Source organism: Mustelus asterias, unplaced genomic scaffold (assembly GCF_964213995.1).
Source record: "Mustelus asterias unplaced genomic scaffold, sMusAst1.hap1.1 HAP1_SCAFFOLD_69, whole genome shotgun sequence".
Taxonomy (NCBI): domain Eukaryota; kingdom Metazoa; phylum Chordata; class Chondrichthyes; order Carcharhiniformes; family Triakidae; genus Mustelus; species Mustelus asterias.
This window is the reverse complement of record NW_027590131.1, coordinates 890554-906865: the sequence shown is the minus strand read 5'-3', so window position 1 is coordinate 906865 and position 16312 is coordinate 890554. Positions and strand designations below refer to the sequence as shown.

Here is a 16312-nt window from a genome sequence, read left to right as displayed (position 1 = left end):
TGTCACAGGCCTCCATTCAGAAACACACCCTTCCACTGCTACCCTCTGTCTTCTTTGACTGAGCCAGTTCTGTATCCACCTTGCCAGCTCACCCCTGATCCCATGCGACTTCACCTCCACCAGTCTGCCATGATGGACCTTGTCAAACGCCTTACTGAAGTCTATATAAACAACATCCACTGCCCTACCCTCAATCATCTTCGTCACTTCCTCAAAAAACTCGATGAAGTTAGTGAGACATGACCTCCCCTTCACAAAACCATGTTGCCTCTCGCTAATCGGTCCATCCTGCCCGGGTTACACACTGTCTGATCTCACTGACTCCATCCCCCCCGGATTACACACCGTCTGATCTCACTGACTCCATCCTCTCCGGGTTACACACTGTCTGATCTCACTGACTCCATCCTCTCCTGATTACACACTGTCTGTGTGGAGTTTGCACGTTCTCCTCGTGTCTGCGTGGGTTTCCTCCAGGTGCTCTGGTTTCCTCCCACAGTCCAAAGATGTGCGGGTTAGGTTGATTGGCCAGGTTAAAAATTGCCGCTTAGAATCCTAAAATGCGTAGGTTAGAGGGATTAGCGGGTAAATATGTGGGGGTAGGGCCTGGGTGGGATTGTGGTCGGTGCAGACACGATGGGCACTGGAGGGATTGTATGATTCTATAGAGTTTGGGATTTGGGGCCGCTGTGGCAATACACGTGTTGCACTGTGAATGTGCACGTATCCTCGTATTCAATCAACCTCTGTCAGTTTCCTTGCATTTGTTGATTTACAGCCGCACAAAGCAATTTAGTTTCATGTGCTGCAAATGCTCATACAGGGCCCAGACTGAAATAATGAAGAGAGATCTGGTGCTGTGTTTACTCAGACAAGCGCTTGATTGCAGTAATTTAGATGCTGCAGCAGTGTTTACACAGACACGGCCTGGATTGTAATAACAGATCTTTCTGTGAAACATTGAATCATCCAATTGCTGCAGTGCAGGAGGAGGCCATTTGGTCCATCCAGTCTGTACCGCCCACAATCCCACCCAGACCCTCTCCCCGTGTTGACCCTGCTAATCCCCCCTGACACTGAGCAGCAACTGAGCCTGGCCAGTGCCCCCTGTGCTGCTGATGTTTGGAGAGTGTGAGGAAAGGGCCGCAGACACGGGGAGAATGTGCAGACTCCACACAGACAGTGAGCCAAGGCCGGGAATTGAAGCCGGCTCCCTGGCGCTGTGAGACCGCAGCACCAACCACTGAGCCACCGCGCCGCCCACAATGTAACTGACCGTCCCCGCTCTGTTAATATGATACAAAGACGGGCTGTATTTACACAGGAAACCGCCATTTTAATCCTCAAGCTGAATGTTGTTGGAGTTGAAACTTTTTCTGGGCCGTTAATTCCTCCCCGTGATTCACAAACCCGGAAATACCCGGATACGCAGTGAACAAACCGCAGTGCGCCTGCGCGCAGTAGGAAGCGGGCCGCACCCTCCCGGAGTGAAGTTCGCGCAGGCGCACTCGGGGCGGCGAGGGCTGGTTTCCGGCGATTGGTCAGCTCCCGGTCACGTGCTGTGAGCGGGTAGTGACTTCAGACCCCCCTCTCCAGCCGCGCGCAGAAACCGTCAACGGCCGCGCCACGTGACCGCGAGCCGCTCTCACTGAGTGGGCGGGACCTCACCGCACCCTCATTCCCCATTGGTGCATTCTGCTGTCCGTCAAATGAACACAGCCAATAGGAAGCCGCTCCAGCAGAATGATTGGCAGCCAGTGCGCGGGCGCACTCGGGCAGCTTGTGATGAAGCAGCGACTCGCTGCCACTGGGGACAATCCCAGTCAGCGAGAGTCGGCGCCGCTGAAGCGGAGACTTTTTCTCTCATTTAATTCCTTACCGTGACTCAAAGATTCGGTGTGAGCGCCGCTGGGAAAGCCCCGCACACGCAGTGAGAAACGGCGCGGCGCCTGAACTCCGCACTCGAGACGGCGGCGGCTGATTGTCCCGCTCGCCGATTGGCCAGATCCAGGTCACGTGCTGTGCGTCGGCAGTGACGTCAGAACGCCCCCTCCAGCCGCGCGCGGAAACCGTTTAACGGCCGCTTCCAGCCACGTCACTGAGTGGGCGGCACCTCATTGCGTCATCATTCAGATTTACATACAGCATGGAAACAGGCCCTTCAGCCCAACTTGTCCAGGCTGCCCCTGTTTTTAAACCCCTAAACTCGTCCCAATTGCCCACATTTGGCCCATATCCCTCTAGACCCATCTAACTAAATGCTTTTTAAAAGACAAAATTGTTTCCACCTCTACTACTCCCTCTGGCAGCTCGTTCCAGACACTCACCACCCTCTGTGTGAAATAATTGCCCCTCTCACCTTCAACCTCTGCCCTCTAAGCTTTAGACTCCTCGACCTTTGGGAAAAGACATGAACTATCCAGCTGATCTGTGCACTCATTATTTTATAGATCTCGATAAGATCACCCCTCAGCCTCCTACGCTCCAAAGAAAAAAGTCCCAGTCTATCCAACTCCTCCTTAGAACGCAATCCATCAAGTCCCGGTAGCATCCCAGTAAATCTTTTCTGTACCCTTCTAGTTTAATAATATCCTTTCTATAATAGGGTGACCGGAACTGTACACAGTATTCCAAGTGTGGCCTTACCAATGTCTTGTACAACTTCAACAAGACGTCCCAACTCCTGTATTCAATGTTCTGACCGATGAAACCAGGCATGCCGAATGCCTTCTTCACCACCCTGTCCACCTGTGACTGCACTTTCAAGGAGCCATGAACCCGTACCCGAGCTCTCTTTGTTCTGTAACTCTCCCCAACACCCTACCATTAACTGAGTAAGTCCTGCCCTGGATCAATCTACCAAAATGCATCACCTCGCATTTGTCCAAATTAAACTCCATCTGCCATTCGTCAGCCCACTGGCCCAATTGCTCAAGATCCCATTGCAATCCGAGATAACCTTCTTCACTGTCCACTATGCCACCAATCTTGGTGTCATCTGCAAACTTACCAACCATGCCTCCTATATTCTCATCCAAATCATTAATATAAATGACAAATAACAGTGGACCCAGCACTGATCCCAGAGGACACCGCTGGTCACAGGCCTCCAGTTTGAAAAACAACCCTGGACAACCATCCACTGGCTTCTGTCATCAAGAAGTTTAACAACACCAGGTTAAAGTCCAACAGGTTTATTTGGTAGCAAAAGCCACACAAGCTTTCGAAGCTCTAAGCCCCTTCTTCAGGTGAGTGGGAATTCTGTTCACAAACAGAGCTTATAAAGACACAGACTCAATTTACATGAATAATGGTTGGAATGCGAATGCTTACAACTAATCAAGTCTTTAAGAAACAAAACAATGGGAGTGGAGAGAGCATCAAGACAGGCTAAAAAGATGTGTATTGTCTCCAGACAAGACAGCCAGTGAAACTCTGCAGGTCCACGCAACTGTGGGAGTTACAAATAGTGTGACATGAACCCAATATCCCGGTTGAGGCCGTCCGCGTGTGTGCGGAACTTGGCTATCAGTTTCTGCTCAGCGACTCTGCGCTGTCGTGTGTCGTGAAGGCCGCCTTGGAGAACGCTTACCCGAAGATCAGAGGCCGAATGCCCGTGACCGCTGAAGTGCTCCCCAACAGGAAGAGAACAGTCTTGCCTGGTGATTGTCGAGCGGTGTTCATTCATCCGTTGTCGCAGCGCGAAAGGGGCTTAGAGCTTCGAAAGCTTGTGTGGCTTTTGCTACCAAATAAACCTGTTGGACTTTAACCTGGTGTTGTTAAACTTCTTACTGTGTTTACCCCAGTCCAACGCCGGCATCTCCACATTCTGTCATCAAGCCAATTTTGTATCCATTTAGCTACCTCACCCTGGGTCCCATGATGGAGGTTGTGCAACAACCTGCCATGTGGTACCTTGTCAAAAGCCTCATTGATTCATTGCACAATCCATCACTGCACCCTCATTCTCCATTGGTGCATTCTGCTGTCCATCAGCTGAACACAGCCAATAGGAAGCCGCTCCAGCAGAATGATTGACAGCCAGTGTGGGTGGAGTCGGGCAGATTGTGATGAAGCAGCGACTCGCTGTGGATTCGCTGCCATTGGGGACAATCCCAGCCAGCAAGAGGCAGCAAGGGCGGCACCTTCCGTCCCCAAGCGCAGCATTCGCACCATCCCACTTTCTCTTCCATTTGGGCAGCACCACAAACAGCTTCTTGTTGTCTCTTCCATTGGCAGCACCCCCGGGTGCTCTTGGTGCTCCCGTTCCAGCACCTTTCCTCTTAATGATGGGGAAATGAGGCTCTCATAGCCCAGAATAAACATCCAGCAACACCGACAACTCCCAGCTTCCACACACTTATCGCCGTAACTCCGGGTGCTTTCTACTCATCCTCCCTCTCTGGACAAGTTCCACTCCCTGCCTCATAACCGGATCATTCCGGGTGGCTTTCCGTAACTGGTTAGCGGTTACCGGAACTTTATCTTCTTGTGTGAAATGCATTGTCTGCACATTCCAGCGGGAACATCTTTATCTCCAGGCAAAGGCAGCCTTGACAGAGCATCCGCATTGCTGTGTTTCTCACTGACAGCACCAACAGCCACCTCTGCAATCAAACTGCTGCCATGGACGGTATCCCAGTGAATGGTCCAAGGATGGAAGATAAAATATAGGAATTATGAATGGGAGTCAGTAATTCAGCCCTTCGAGCTCAGTCACAACATCATCATGGCAGAGCTTTTAGTTTCTTGATGCAAAGACGATGCCTAAGCCTTCTTTTTCCACCCGAGCAAACTTTTCCTCAGCTTTCGTCAATGATCGAGAAGCGAATACTATGGATCTTCCTCTCCGTTTGACAGAACATTAGACAGGACAACCTCAATCCCATTGGGCGAGGCTTCGCATGTAAGCTGCAGCGGTAACTTTGGGTTAAATTGAACTCGCATTTCCAATCTCTTCAAAGCCTGCTTTACCGCCAGGGAGGCCTCCTTTTGTTCACTTCCACGGCTCTCCTTTCACCAGCAACTGGAGCATCAGTTTCAATGCTGCCGCCAGGTCCGGATTGAGCTTGTTGTCATAGTAATTGATTAGACCCAAAAACAACCTGAATTGGGACACATTGTCTGGTCTTGGGGCCTTCATGATGACCTCCATCTTAGGCTTTGTGCATCCATTTCATGACCCAGACATTCAATGGAGTCCTTGAAGAACTCATATTTCTCTCTTGATTTGCAGGCCGTGCTCCTGCAACCTCTAAGGTATTCTGCAAGTACTGGGAAAATAGTCGAATCCATGAGCAAGATACCATCCAGGTAAGTCTGGACTCCTGTCATTCCACTCAGGATTTGGTCCATGGCCTTCTAATCGAGATAAGGGCGCATGTAATCAAGATGGGGGCACTCCAAACCGAAATTGGGGGCACTTGTGATTCACCTGGGCACTCCTCATTGACAGGAGCACTGCGAGCTGATATGCGGGCACTCAGAATTGATACTGTCACTGCTCTAAATCTAAATGGGAGCACACCTAATCGGGATAGAAGTCTCTCTTATTCGAGATACGGCGTGCTCCCAATCGAGACAGGGGGGCACTGCTAACGGCGACGGTGGGGGGGGGGGGGGGACTGCCAACGGCGATGGGGGGGGCACTGCCAACGGCGACGGGGGGGGCACTGCCAATGTCGACGGGGGGGGGGCACTGCTAACGGGGAGGGGGGGGACTGCTAACGGCGATGGGGGGGGGAACTGCTAATTGAATTAGTCGCTGCTCCAAATCTAAATCGGGGGCACCCCGAACTGATATAGAAGGCTCCATTGTTCGAGATACGGGACACTCCTAATCGAGGGAGGGACAGACCTAATCGAGGTAGGCAGCGTTCCTAATTGACCGGGGACACTCAGAAATGACGGGGGGCACACCTCACTGAAATAGTCACTGGTCCAAATCTAAACAGGGGGGCATTCCTAATCGAGATAGAAGGCTCCCTTATTGCAGATCGGGACACTCCAAATCAAGATGGGACACTCCTAATCGTTAGAGGGTCACTCGCAATCGAGATAGGGGGCACTCCAAATTGAGATAGTTGGGACTTCAAATCGAGCTAGAGGGAACTACTAATTGACACGGGCACTCCTGTGAACCTGGCACTGAATCCAGCCAGGCCTGTGACACTGAATCCGAAAGGACAGAGTGAATCCAGCCAGGCCTGTGGGACTGTATCTCAAGCGACAGACAGAACCCAGCAATGCCTGTGACACTGAATCTCTAAGGATAGAGTGATCCCAGCCAGGCCTGTGAGACTGAATCTCAAAGGACACAGTGAACACAGCCAGGCCTGTGAGACTGAATCTGAAAGGACAGAGTGAATCCAGCGAGGCCACTGTTCGACCACCCCGAAGCCTCCTATGCTCCAGGAGAAAATGTCCCAGTCTTTGCAGCCTCTGCTTATAACTCAAACCATCAAGACCCTGCAGTATCCCAGTAGTTCTTTTCTGCACACTTCCTAGTTTAATAATATCCTTGGTATAATAGGGTGACCAGAACAGTACACAGTATTCCAAGTGTGGCCTTACCAATGTCTTGTACAACTTCAACATGATGGCCCAAATCCCATTCAGTATTCTGACCAATGAAACCAAGCATGCGGAATGCCTTCTTCACCACTCTGTCCACCTGTGACTCCACTTTCAAGGAGCTATGAATCTGTACCCCTAGATCTCTGTTCTATAACTCTCACCAATGCCCTACCACTAACTAAGTCCTGCGCTGGTTCGATCTACCAAAGTGCATCATCTTGCGTTTATCTAAATTAAACTCCATCCACCATTCATCAGCCCACTCGATCAAATGATCAAGATCCCGTTGCAATCCGAGATAACTTTCTTCACTGTCCACTATGCCACAAATCCTGGTGTCATCTGCAAAATTACTAACCATGCCTCCTAAATTCTCATCTAAATTATTAATATAAATTACAAATAGCAGGGGACCCAGCACCGATCCCTGAGGCACCCCGCTGGTCACAGGCCTCCAGTTTGAAAATAGAACAACCCTCCACAACCACCTTCTGTCTTCTGTCATCAACCAATTTTGTATCCATTTGGCCACCTCATCCTGGATCCCATGAGATTTAACCAAATCCAGTCTAGTTTTGCTTTTAAATGTTTACATTTTCAAACACTGAAACCTCTTGCCCTTGTTGGGAATATCAGTGCGGTTTGAGAAAAGCAAACACTGATCCCACACTCAACACCCCCCAACACAGGACTGAGCAGAGAGTGTGAAATGTGACTGGTGTGAGTGTGGATTATCTTTTAAAAGTGGGTAAGAAACACTCCTCCATTTTCAAATCTTTACCTTGTTTGTGTAGCGTCTCGGACTCCCCTGTCACTCACTAACCATCTGAATTAATCTCTATTCCTCACTGTCTAACTGTTACTCTCTGCATTGCTCCCTCTCTCTCTTCCTCTCCCTCTCTATCCCTCTCCCTCTCTATCCCTCTCATCCACTATGTTGTTTACCGTTAAGGAGTCTAATCACAGAGAATTCAAACACTCTTTCTGTTTCTGTCTTCGCAGAATTAGCAACATGAGTGCAAATTTCAAGATTGGATTCACACAATACAGACAGAACAGTATTTATATAATGGCTTCTGCAAATGCTGGTGAGCTCAGTACACGTGGTACCGAATGTTACAATAAGATAGAATCTGTATTCAGACAACTGTTACTCTCTGCATTGCTCTCTCTCATTCTCCCTACCTCTCTGTTACTCTGTATCTCTTCCTCTATCTCTCTATCCCTCTCATCCACCATGTTGTTTATCATTAAGGGGACTAATCACGGAGAATTCAAACACTCTTTCTGTTTCTGTTTTGGTAGAATTAGCAACATTAGTGGATATTTCAAGACTGGATTCACACAATGCAGACAGAACGCTGGTGAGCTCAGTACACGTGGTACCTGAATGTTACAATAAGATAGAATCTGTATTCAGACAACTGTCACTCCACAGGGTCCAAACTTCACCGTGTTAATTTGATTTGATTTGATTGATTTGTATTGGAATGCAGTGAAAAGTATTGTTTCTTGTGCGCTATCCAGACAAAACATACCGTTCATAGAGTACATAGGGGAGAAGGAGAGGAAAGGGTGCAGAATATAGTGTTGCAGTTACCGATAGTGTGTAGTGAAAGATCAGCTTAATATATGGTAGGTCCATTCAAAAGTTGACATTCTCCCCAAGCACTAAAGCTTTCCACAAAGCAAAGCTCACACATTCAACACCAGTTTCCTTTGTCCGCTCTCCCATCATGCTGTGTTCGGAGTCTCTGATCGATGCTAAGGGCCTAGTATTTGAGGCTCTGAGCTGAACCCACAATCTGTCTGATTCTGAGGGAAGATTACTGCCCACTCAGATACAGCTGGGTGCAGTATCCCCTTGAAATATATCTGTTGTGTACAGAGTCACTTCTTTTTTCCCTGTGTCTGCTACCCTTAAAGAACTACTGAATAATCTTTAAACATCTGTATTATCACAGAACAGGGCCAACATGGGGGAATCTAGTATCAGGGAGGGCACAGTTTAAAATTCATACAGCGCCCATTAAAGATGGAGATGAGGAGGAATAATTTGTTCTCTCAGGGGGTGGTTAGTGTTTAGAATTCAAAGTTAAAATTCATTTATTGGTCACAAGTCAGTCTTACATTAACACTGCAATGAAGTTACTGTGAAATTCCACTAGTTGGCGCCTGTTCGGATCAATGCACTGAACCAGAATATGGGAGGAAACCGGAGCACCCGGAGGAAACCCATGCAGACACGAGGAGAACATGCAAACTCCACACAGACAGTGACCCAAGCTGGGAATCAAATCCAGGTCCTTGGCGCTGTGAAGCAGCAGTGCTAACCACTTTCCCCAGAGAGTGAGTTGAGCATTATGGGGAGACAGGCAGCAAAGTAGAGTTCAGGCCACAGTCAGATCAGCCATGATCTTATCAATGGGAGTAGCAGCCTCAAGGGGCAGAATGGCCTACTTCTGCTCCTATTTGTTGTGTTCTGTGTGGTACCTTCAAAGGCCATTGTACTCAGCATTGCAGGAACTCTGCCGAACACACTCTATCTCAGTCACTTCCTCTCCCTCTCTGTGACTCTCACTCCATTCCTTTCCTCCCCTCTCTCTGTTACTCTCTCTCTATCTCTATCCCTGTTTCTCTCTTGCCCACTCCAGCTGGATGGAGAGTGGGAAAGAGAGGCTGATATGAAGGGAGTTTTCATCTGTATCTAACTGCATTTTCTGAACTGTCCTGTCCTTGTTTGATGAAACAATGAAATGGGAGATTGTATTTGTTTGTGTGCGTGTCTGTGTGTGTGTGTGTGTCTGCGTGCGTATATTGGTGTATGTATCAGTATGTGTGTGTGTGTATCAGGGTGTGAGGTGGTCTGCATAGGTGTATTTGGGTGTGTGTATGTGTGTGTGTGTATTCTGCATGTATGTGTGCGTGTGTGTATATGTGCATGGGAGGGGTGTGTGCCTATGTGCGAGTGTGTGTGTCTGTGTTTGTGAGAGAAATTGAGTGTGTGAGTGTGTAAGTGTTTGCCTGCATGGGGGTTATGTGTGAAACATAGAAACGAGAAGCAGGAGGAGGCCATTCGGCCCTTCGAGCCTGCTCCACCATTCATTTTGGTCATAAGAACTAGAAGCAGGAGTAGTCCATCTGGCCCCTTGAGCCTGCTCTGCCATTCAATAAGATCAAGGCTGATCTTTTCGTGGACTCAGCTCCACTTACCCGACCGCTCACCATAACCCTTAATTCCTTTACTGTTCAAAAATGTATCTATCCTTGCCTTAAAACATTCAACGAGGTAGCCTCAACTGCTTCACTGGGCAGGGAATTCCACAGATTCACAACCCTTTGTGTGAAGAAGTTCCTCCTCAACTCAGTCCTAAATCTGCTCCCCCTTATTTTGAGGCTATGCCCCCTAGTTTTAGTTTTACTGCCAGTGGAAATAATTTCCCTGCTTCTATCTTATCTATTCCCTTCATAATCTTATATGTTTCTATAAGACCTCTCCTCATTCTTCTGAATTCCAATGAGTATAGCCCCAGTCTACTCAGTCTCTGCTCATAAGCCAACCCTCTCAACTCCGGAATCAACTTAGTGAATCTCCTCTGCACCCCCTCCAGTGCCAGTATATCCTTTCTCAAGTAAGGAGACCAAAACTACACAGTACTCCAGGTGTGGCCTCACCAGCACCTGATACAGCTGCAACATAACCTCGCTGTTTCTAAACTCCATCCCTCTAGCAATGAAGGACAAAATTCCATTTACCTTCTTAAATACCTGCTGCACCTGCAAATCAACTCCTTGAGATTCCTGCACAAGAACACCCAGGTCCCTCTGCACAGCAGCATGCTGCAATTTTTTACTATTTAAATAATAGTCCATTTTGCTGTCATTCCAACCAAAATGGATGCTCTCATATTTACCAACATTGTACTCCATCCGCCAGACTCTCGTCCACTCACAAACTATCTATATCCCTTTGCAGACTTTCAGCGTCCTCTGCGCACTTTGCTCTGCCACCCATCTTAGTATCATCTGCGAATTTTAACACACTACACTTGGTCTCCAGCTCCAAATCATCAATGTAAATCGTAAACAATTGCAGTCCCAACACTGGTCCCTGCGGCATACTACTAGTCAGTGATCGGCAACCAGAAAAACACCCATTTACCCCCACTCTTTGCTTTCTGTTAGTTAACCAATCCTCTATCCATGCAATACATTACCCGTAACACCGTGCACCTTTATCTTGTGTAGCAGTCTTTGGTGCGGCACCTTGCCAAATGCTTTTTGAAAATCCAGATACACCACATCCACAGGTTCCCCTCTGTCCACTGCACATGTAATGTTCTCAAAGAATTCCACCAAATTAGTCAAACATGACCTTCCCTTCATGAATCCATACTGCATCTTACCAATGGGACAATTTATATCCAGATGTCTCGCTATTTCTTCCTTGATGATAGCTTCAAGCATTTTCTCTACTCCAGAAGTTAAGCTAACTGGCCTATAGTTACCTGCCTTTTGTCTACCTCCTTTTTTAAACAGTGGCTTCACATTTGCTGTTTTCCAATCTGCGGGAACCATGCCAGAGTCCAGCGAATTTTGGTAAATTATCACCAGTGCATTTCCCCCACCATCTCTTTTAGTTCCCTGGGATGCATTCCATCAGGGCCAGGAGACTTGTCTACCTTTAGCCTCATTAACTTGCCCAACACTACCTCTTTCATGATAATGATAGTTTCGAGGTCCTCACCTGCCATAGCCTTCCACTCATCAATTCTTGGCATGTTATTTGTGTCTTCCACTGTGAAGACTGACGCAAAATACCTGTTCAATGCCTCAGCCATTTTCTCATATCCAGTTATTACATCCCCCGTCTCATCCTCTAAAGGACTAATGTTTACTTTAGCCACTCTTTTTCATTTTATATATTTGCAGAAACTTTTGCTGTCTGTTTTTTTTATTCTGAGCGAGTTTACTCTCATAATCCATCTTATTTTTCTTTATAGCTTTTTTTGTGGCTTTCTGCTGACCTTTAAAGATTTCCCAATCCTCCAGGTTCCCACTAATCTTTGCCACTTTGTATGCATTTTCTTTCAATTTGATACCCTCCTTTATTTCCTTCGATATCCATGGCTGATTATGTCTTTTTCTACAGTCCTTCCTTATCACTGGTATATACTTTTGCTGAGCACCGTGAAAGATCGCTTTGAAAGTCCTCCACTGTTCCTCAATTTTCCCACCATAAAGTTTTTGCTCCCAGTTTCCCTGAGCCAACTCCTCCCTCATCCCTTTGCAGTCTCCCTCATCCCTTTGCAGTCTCCTTTGTTTAAGCACAAGACATTGCTTTTGGATTTTACCTTCTCACGCTCTATCTGTATTTTAAATTCAACCATACTGTGATCGCTTCTTCCAAGAGGATCCCTAACTGTAAGATCACTAATTATTCCCGTCACGTTACACAGGTCCAGATCTAGGATAGCTTGCTCCCTTGTAGGTTCCATTACATACTGTTCAAGGAAGGTATCGCAGATACACTCTATGAACTCTTCCTCATGTCTAATCATCAAATTCAATATCCTGATCTCCCCTTCCCCTCCCTAATCCCGCGATCCCTTTAGCCCCAAAAGTTATATCTAATTTCTTCTTGAAATCACACGTGAACATGTGCAAGTTCCGGGCCATCTCCGTGTGTGCGTACATGCGTTTGTACGTGTGCATGATTGAAGTCAATGGTGAGATATGGTTAAAATTCCATATGTTTATTGTTATTCCCATACATTGGTAAATTCAAGAATCTCACACCAACCTTTGAAATCTTCAGACTATTTGGGTGGACAGGATAACCATGAGAGCACAAAGTGCCTCCAGCTGCTTGTGTGAGACTCACTGACCTGAACTAAGTTCCTGGGACAAGATGAAAAGACACCAGACAGTGAGTTTGATGCAACAGGTTAACAGAATTTATTCAGTCAATGATTGAACAAAGATGCTGAATAGGCAATTGATTGACAGCTCCTCACGTGACCTGCCGAGCTGACCTCAGCGGGCTCGAGCCTGCGCAGTGTCTGAGCCACATTCCCTTAGCAACGGGCCGGGCCTGCGCAGTGTCTGAGCCACATTCCCTTAGCAACGGGCTGCGCCTGCGCAGTGATTGAACCGCATTCCCTTAGCAACGGGCCGGGCCTGCGCAGTGTCTGAGCCACATTCCCTTAGCAAAGGGCTGCGCCTGCGCAGTGTCTGAGCCACATTCTCTTAGCAACGGGCCGGGCCTGCGCAGTGACTGAGCCGCGTTCCCTTAGCAACAGGCCGGGCCTGCGCAGTGACTGAGCCAGGTTCCCTTAGCAACGGGCCGGGCCTGGGTGAGGAGGCTGTTTCCTTATTGTGAGTGTCCCCGCTCAGGGGAAAGATCAGCAACATTGGTGACCCAGTAACATGGAGAGAGTCTGTGTGAATCTGCACATTGTTAATGACCCTTCAATAAAAATAACACAAAGCTCACCGACATCAGACAAGGGATAAACTGTCTGAAAGGTGGGCTGTCCCATATTGAAGCGGCCGAATGGCCTCCCCCAGCTCCAGGAGCTGCACAAGCTCTGAGCTCCGGCAGCAGCAAGAGGAGGAGGCAGACATTCAGTCCCTGCAGCCTGAGCTGCCCGTTGATCAGGGAGACAAACTCCATCCAGCCGCCTGGGCTTCAGATCCACACCTTCTGGCAGCAGAAATATCCCCATCTCAGAGTGAAAATTGTTCACAGAATCCCCACAGTGCAGAAGGAGGCCATTCAGCTCAGCAAGTCTGCACCGACCACAATCCCACCCAGGCCCCACCCCAATAACACCCACATATTTACCCTGTTAACCCCCTGACACTAGGGTCAACTGAGCACGGCCAATCCACCTAACCCGCACATCTTTGGACTGTTGGAGGAAACCAGAGCACCCGGAGGAAACCCATGGAGACACGGGGAGAATATTCAACAGCTAATATCTGCAGCTATGTGTGGGAGAGAGTTCCACACTTCCCCCACCCTTTGTGTGAGCAAGTGTTTCCTAAATTTATCTCCTGAATATCCTGGCTCTGATAATAAGATATTTGTCCCCTTGTCCTGAGCTCTCATAGAAACATAGAAAAACTACAGCACAAAACAGGCCCTTCAGCCCCACAAGTTGTGCCGAACATATCCCTACCTTTTAGGCCTACCTATAACCCTCCATCCTATTAAGTCCCATATACTCATCCAGGAGTCTCTTAAAAGACCCTATAGAGTTTGCCTCCACCACCACTGATGGCAGCCGATTCCACTCGCCCACCACCCTCTGTGTGAAAAACTTCCCCCTAACATTTCCCCTGTACCCTACACCCCAGCACCTTAAACTTGTGTCCTCTCGTAGCAGCCATTTCCACCCTGGGAAAAAGCCTCTGAGAGTCCACACGATCTGTGCCTCTCAACGTCTTATATATCTCTATTAGGTCTCCTCTCATCCTACGTCTCTCCAAGAAGAAAAGACCGAGCTCCCTCAACCTATCCTCATAAGGCATGCCACTCAATCCAGGCAACATCCTTGTAAATCGCCTCTGCACCCTTTCAATCTTTTCCACATCCTTCCTGCAATGAGGCGACCAGAACTGAGCACAGTACTCCAAGTGGGGTCTGACGAGGGTCTTATATAGCTGCATCATTATCCCCAGACTCCTAAACTCAATCCCTCGATTGATAAAGGCCAGCACACCATACGCCTTCTTAACCATCTCCTCCACCTGCGGGGCCGATTTTAGAGTCCTATGGACCCAGACCCCAAGGTCTTTCTGATCCTTTACAGTACTAAGACTATTTCCCTTTATATTGTACTCCTTCATCCCATTTGACCTGCCAAAATGGACCACTACGCATTTATCTGGGTTGAAGTCCATCTGCCACTTCTCCGCCCAGTCTTGCATCCTATCTATGTCCCTTTGTAACTTCTGACATCCCTCCAGACTATCCACAACCCCACCAACCTTCGGCAAACTTACCAACCCATCCCTCCACTTCCTCATCCAGTCATTTATGAAAGTGACAAACAGCAAGGTTCCTGGGGCACACCACTGGTGACCGACCTCCATTTAGAAAAAGACCCATCCATGCACACACTCTGCCTCCTTTGGTCAACACAGTAAGAAGTTTAACAACACCAGGTTAAAGTCCAACAGGTTTATTTGGTAGCAAAAGCCACACAAGCTTTCGGAGCTCTTAGCCCCTTCTTCAGGTGAGTGTCTTACAGTGAGTGTCAACCTGGGGTACATCCCATCCGGACCCGGCGACTCTCACACCAGTGAGTAAAATTTCTGTCAACTGATAATTCCATTCAAAACCCTAAAATCCTCAGTTAGAGCAGTTGGAGGGAGAACAGGAGGGGAGGTTATTTGCGGCCTCACTTTTTCAGATAGTTCTTTCCAGATCAGAACTTGCTGTTTAAAAGATAGCTCATCTCCCTTCTGGTTCCTTTACCAATTACAGAACGCCATAAATCTGTCCTTATCTGCTTCTGACCCTTTTGCCAGTGGAAACACTTCTCATTATCAAAGCCTCCTCATTTTGAACTCCCCTGTTCAGACGCTCTTTATTCTTTGCTCTCGGAGAATAGTGCCAGTTTCTCCATGGTCTACAAAACTGAAGTTTTTCTTCTCTGTCAATGGAATCGGGACATCACCGGCATTTGTTGCTGATCCCTAATTGTCGATAAGAAGGTGGCGATGAGCCACCTTCATGAACCTTTGCAGTCATTTGGTAAAGATCCTGATTCTTGGAGCTGTGCCAGAAATGCTGCTTTACATTCTTTCCAGAGACCTCAAATTGGGTGCAGTGCTGAAGCTGAGGCTGAACTGGTGAATGATAAACATAACCTTCTCTCGCCTTTTGTAGTTTATGGGGGTGATTCCCCCAGTCCACTAGCAGCGCAGTGAGCCAAGAGACGCAAGCGAAGACCGTGTAGCGGGCTTCCCGCTGGGTGCCACGGCCTCCGTGTGTCACTGGCCAGATTTTTGGCGCAGTCAGCTTTGTGCCAGAAATCGGTGCGGAGCTGTATAAATTATACTGATGACCACTTGCATAGCGGGCCTGGGACTGAAGTCTTTGGGGCCGCAAGCATCTCCCCCCAGTCCCCCTCCAGGCCGGTGGGGGAGGTTGGGTGGGGGGTAGAGAGGTCATGGCTGGCCCAGACATGTCTGCAAGACCAGTGATCAGGGCGTGTGGGGGAGGGGTGGGGGGTCGCACGGTCAGTAATGTGTGTGGGGTCGCGGGGCTGGACAGCAATCGGGAGGCTGGCAGTGTGGATTACTGCGCCAGCCCCAGTCTCTGCTCTGACAAAGCAGCGTCTGCACAGTGACCCGCTCAGTGCTCTGCCACCGGCCTCTCCGGCTGGAATAGGCTCCGCCCTGGATTTTGAAGGAGATTCACGCGAGTGCATTCTGCAGTGCGCACAGTGTGGGAGATTTGAAAATCCCACCAAAATAAACCCCAGCGGGAATTACTCCAGTTTTTACGCGAATTCGGCATTTGGAATTTTTCCCAGCTTTTTAAACAGTGTTGTCTTTAAAAATCTCTGCCCTTTTCCCCCAAGTCTCTCTGTTTTTGGGCTCCCTTTCAAATTGCAGCACAAATGATCATGAAGGATTTCAGTTGGAAGTGAAGCTGGGAGCTGCAATTGAATAAATGGAGAGCAGCGGGTGGATACGTTCTTCATTTGTATTTTGGGAAAGG

The 16312-nt window shown here is 48.3% G+C and overlaps 1 protein-coding gene across 6 annotated transcripts in view; it reads right to left on the bottom strand.

Moving 5' to 3' along the window:
• LOC144483448 (NACHT, LRR and PYD domains-containing protein 3-like) overlaps positions 1-16312 on the bottom strand; it is a 396724-nt gene that overhangs the window by 88016 nt on the left and 292396 nt on the right. For 4 of the 6 annotated variants that reach the window (XM_078202134.1, XM_078202136.1, XM_078202138.1 and 1 more), the window contains exon 1: positions 1880-2215. The exons of 1 other annotated variant lie outside the window; for it this stretch is intronic. The gene's annotated coding sequence lies outside the window, so the exon portion shown is untranslated. Of the gene's footprint in view, positions 1-1320; positions 1385-1879; positions 2216-16312 lie in introns of those variants that run through there. One more of the 6 variants, XM_078202135.1, reaches the window with a different exon arrangement.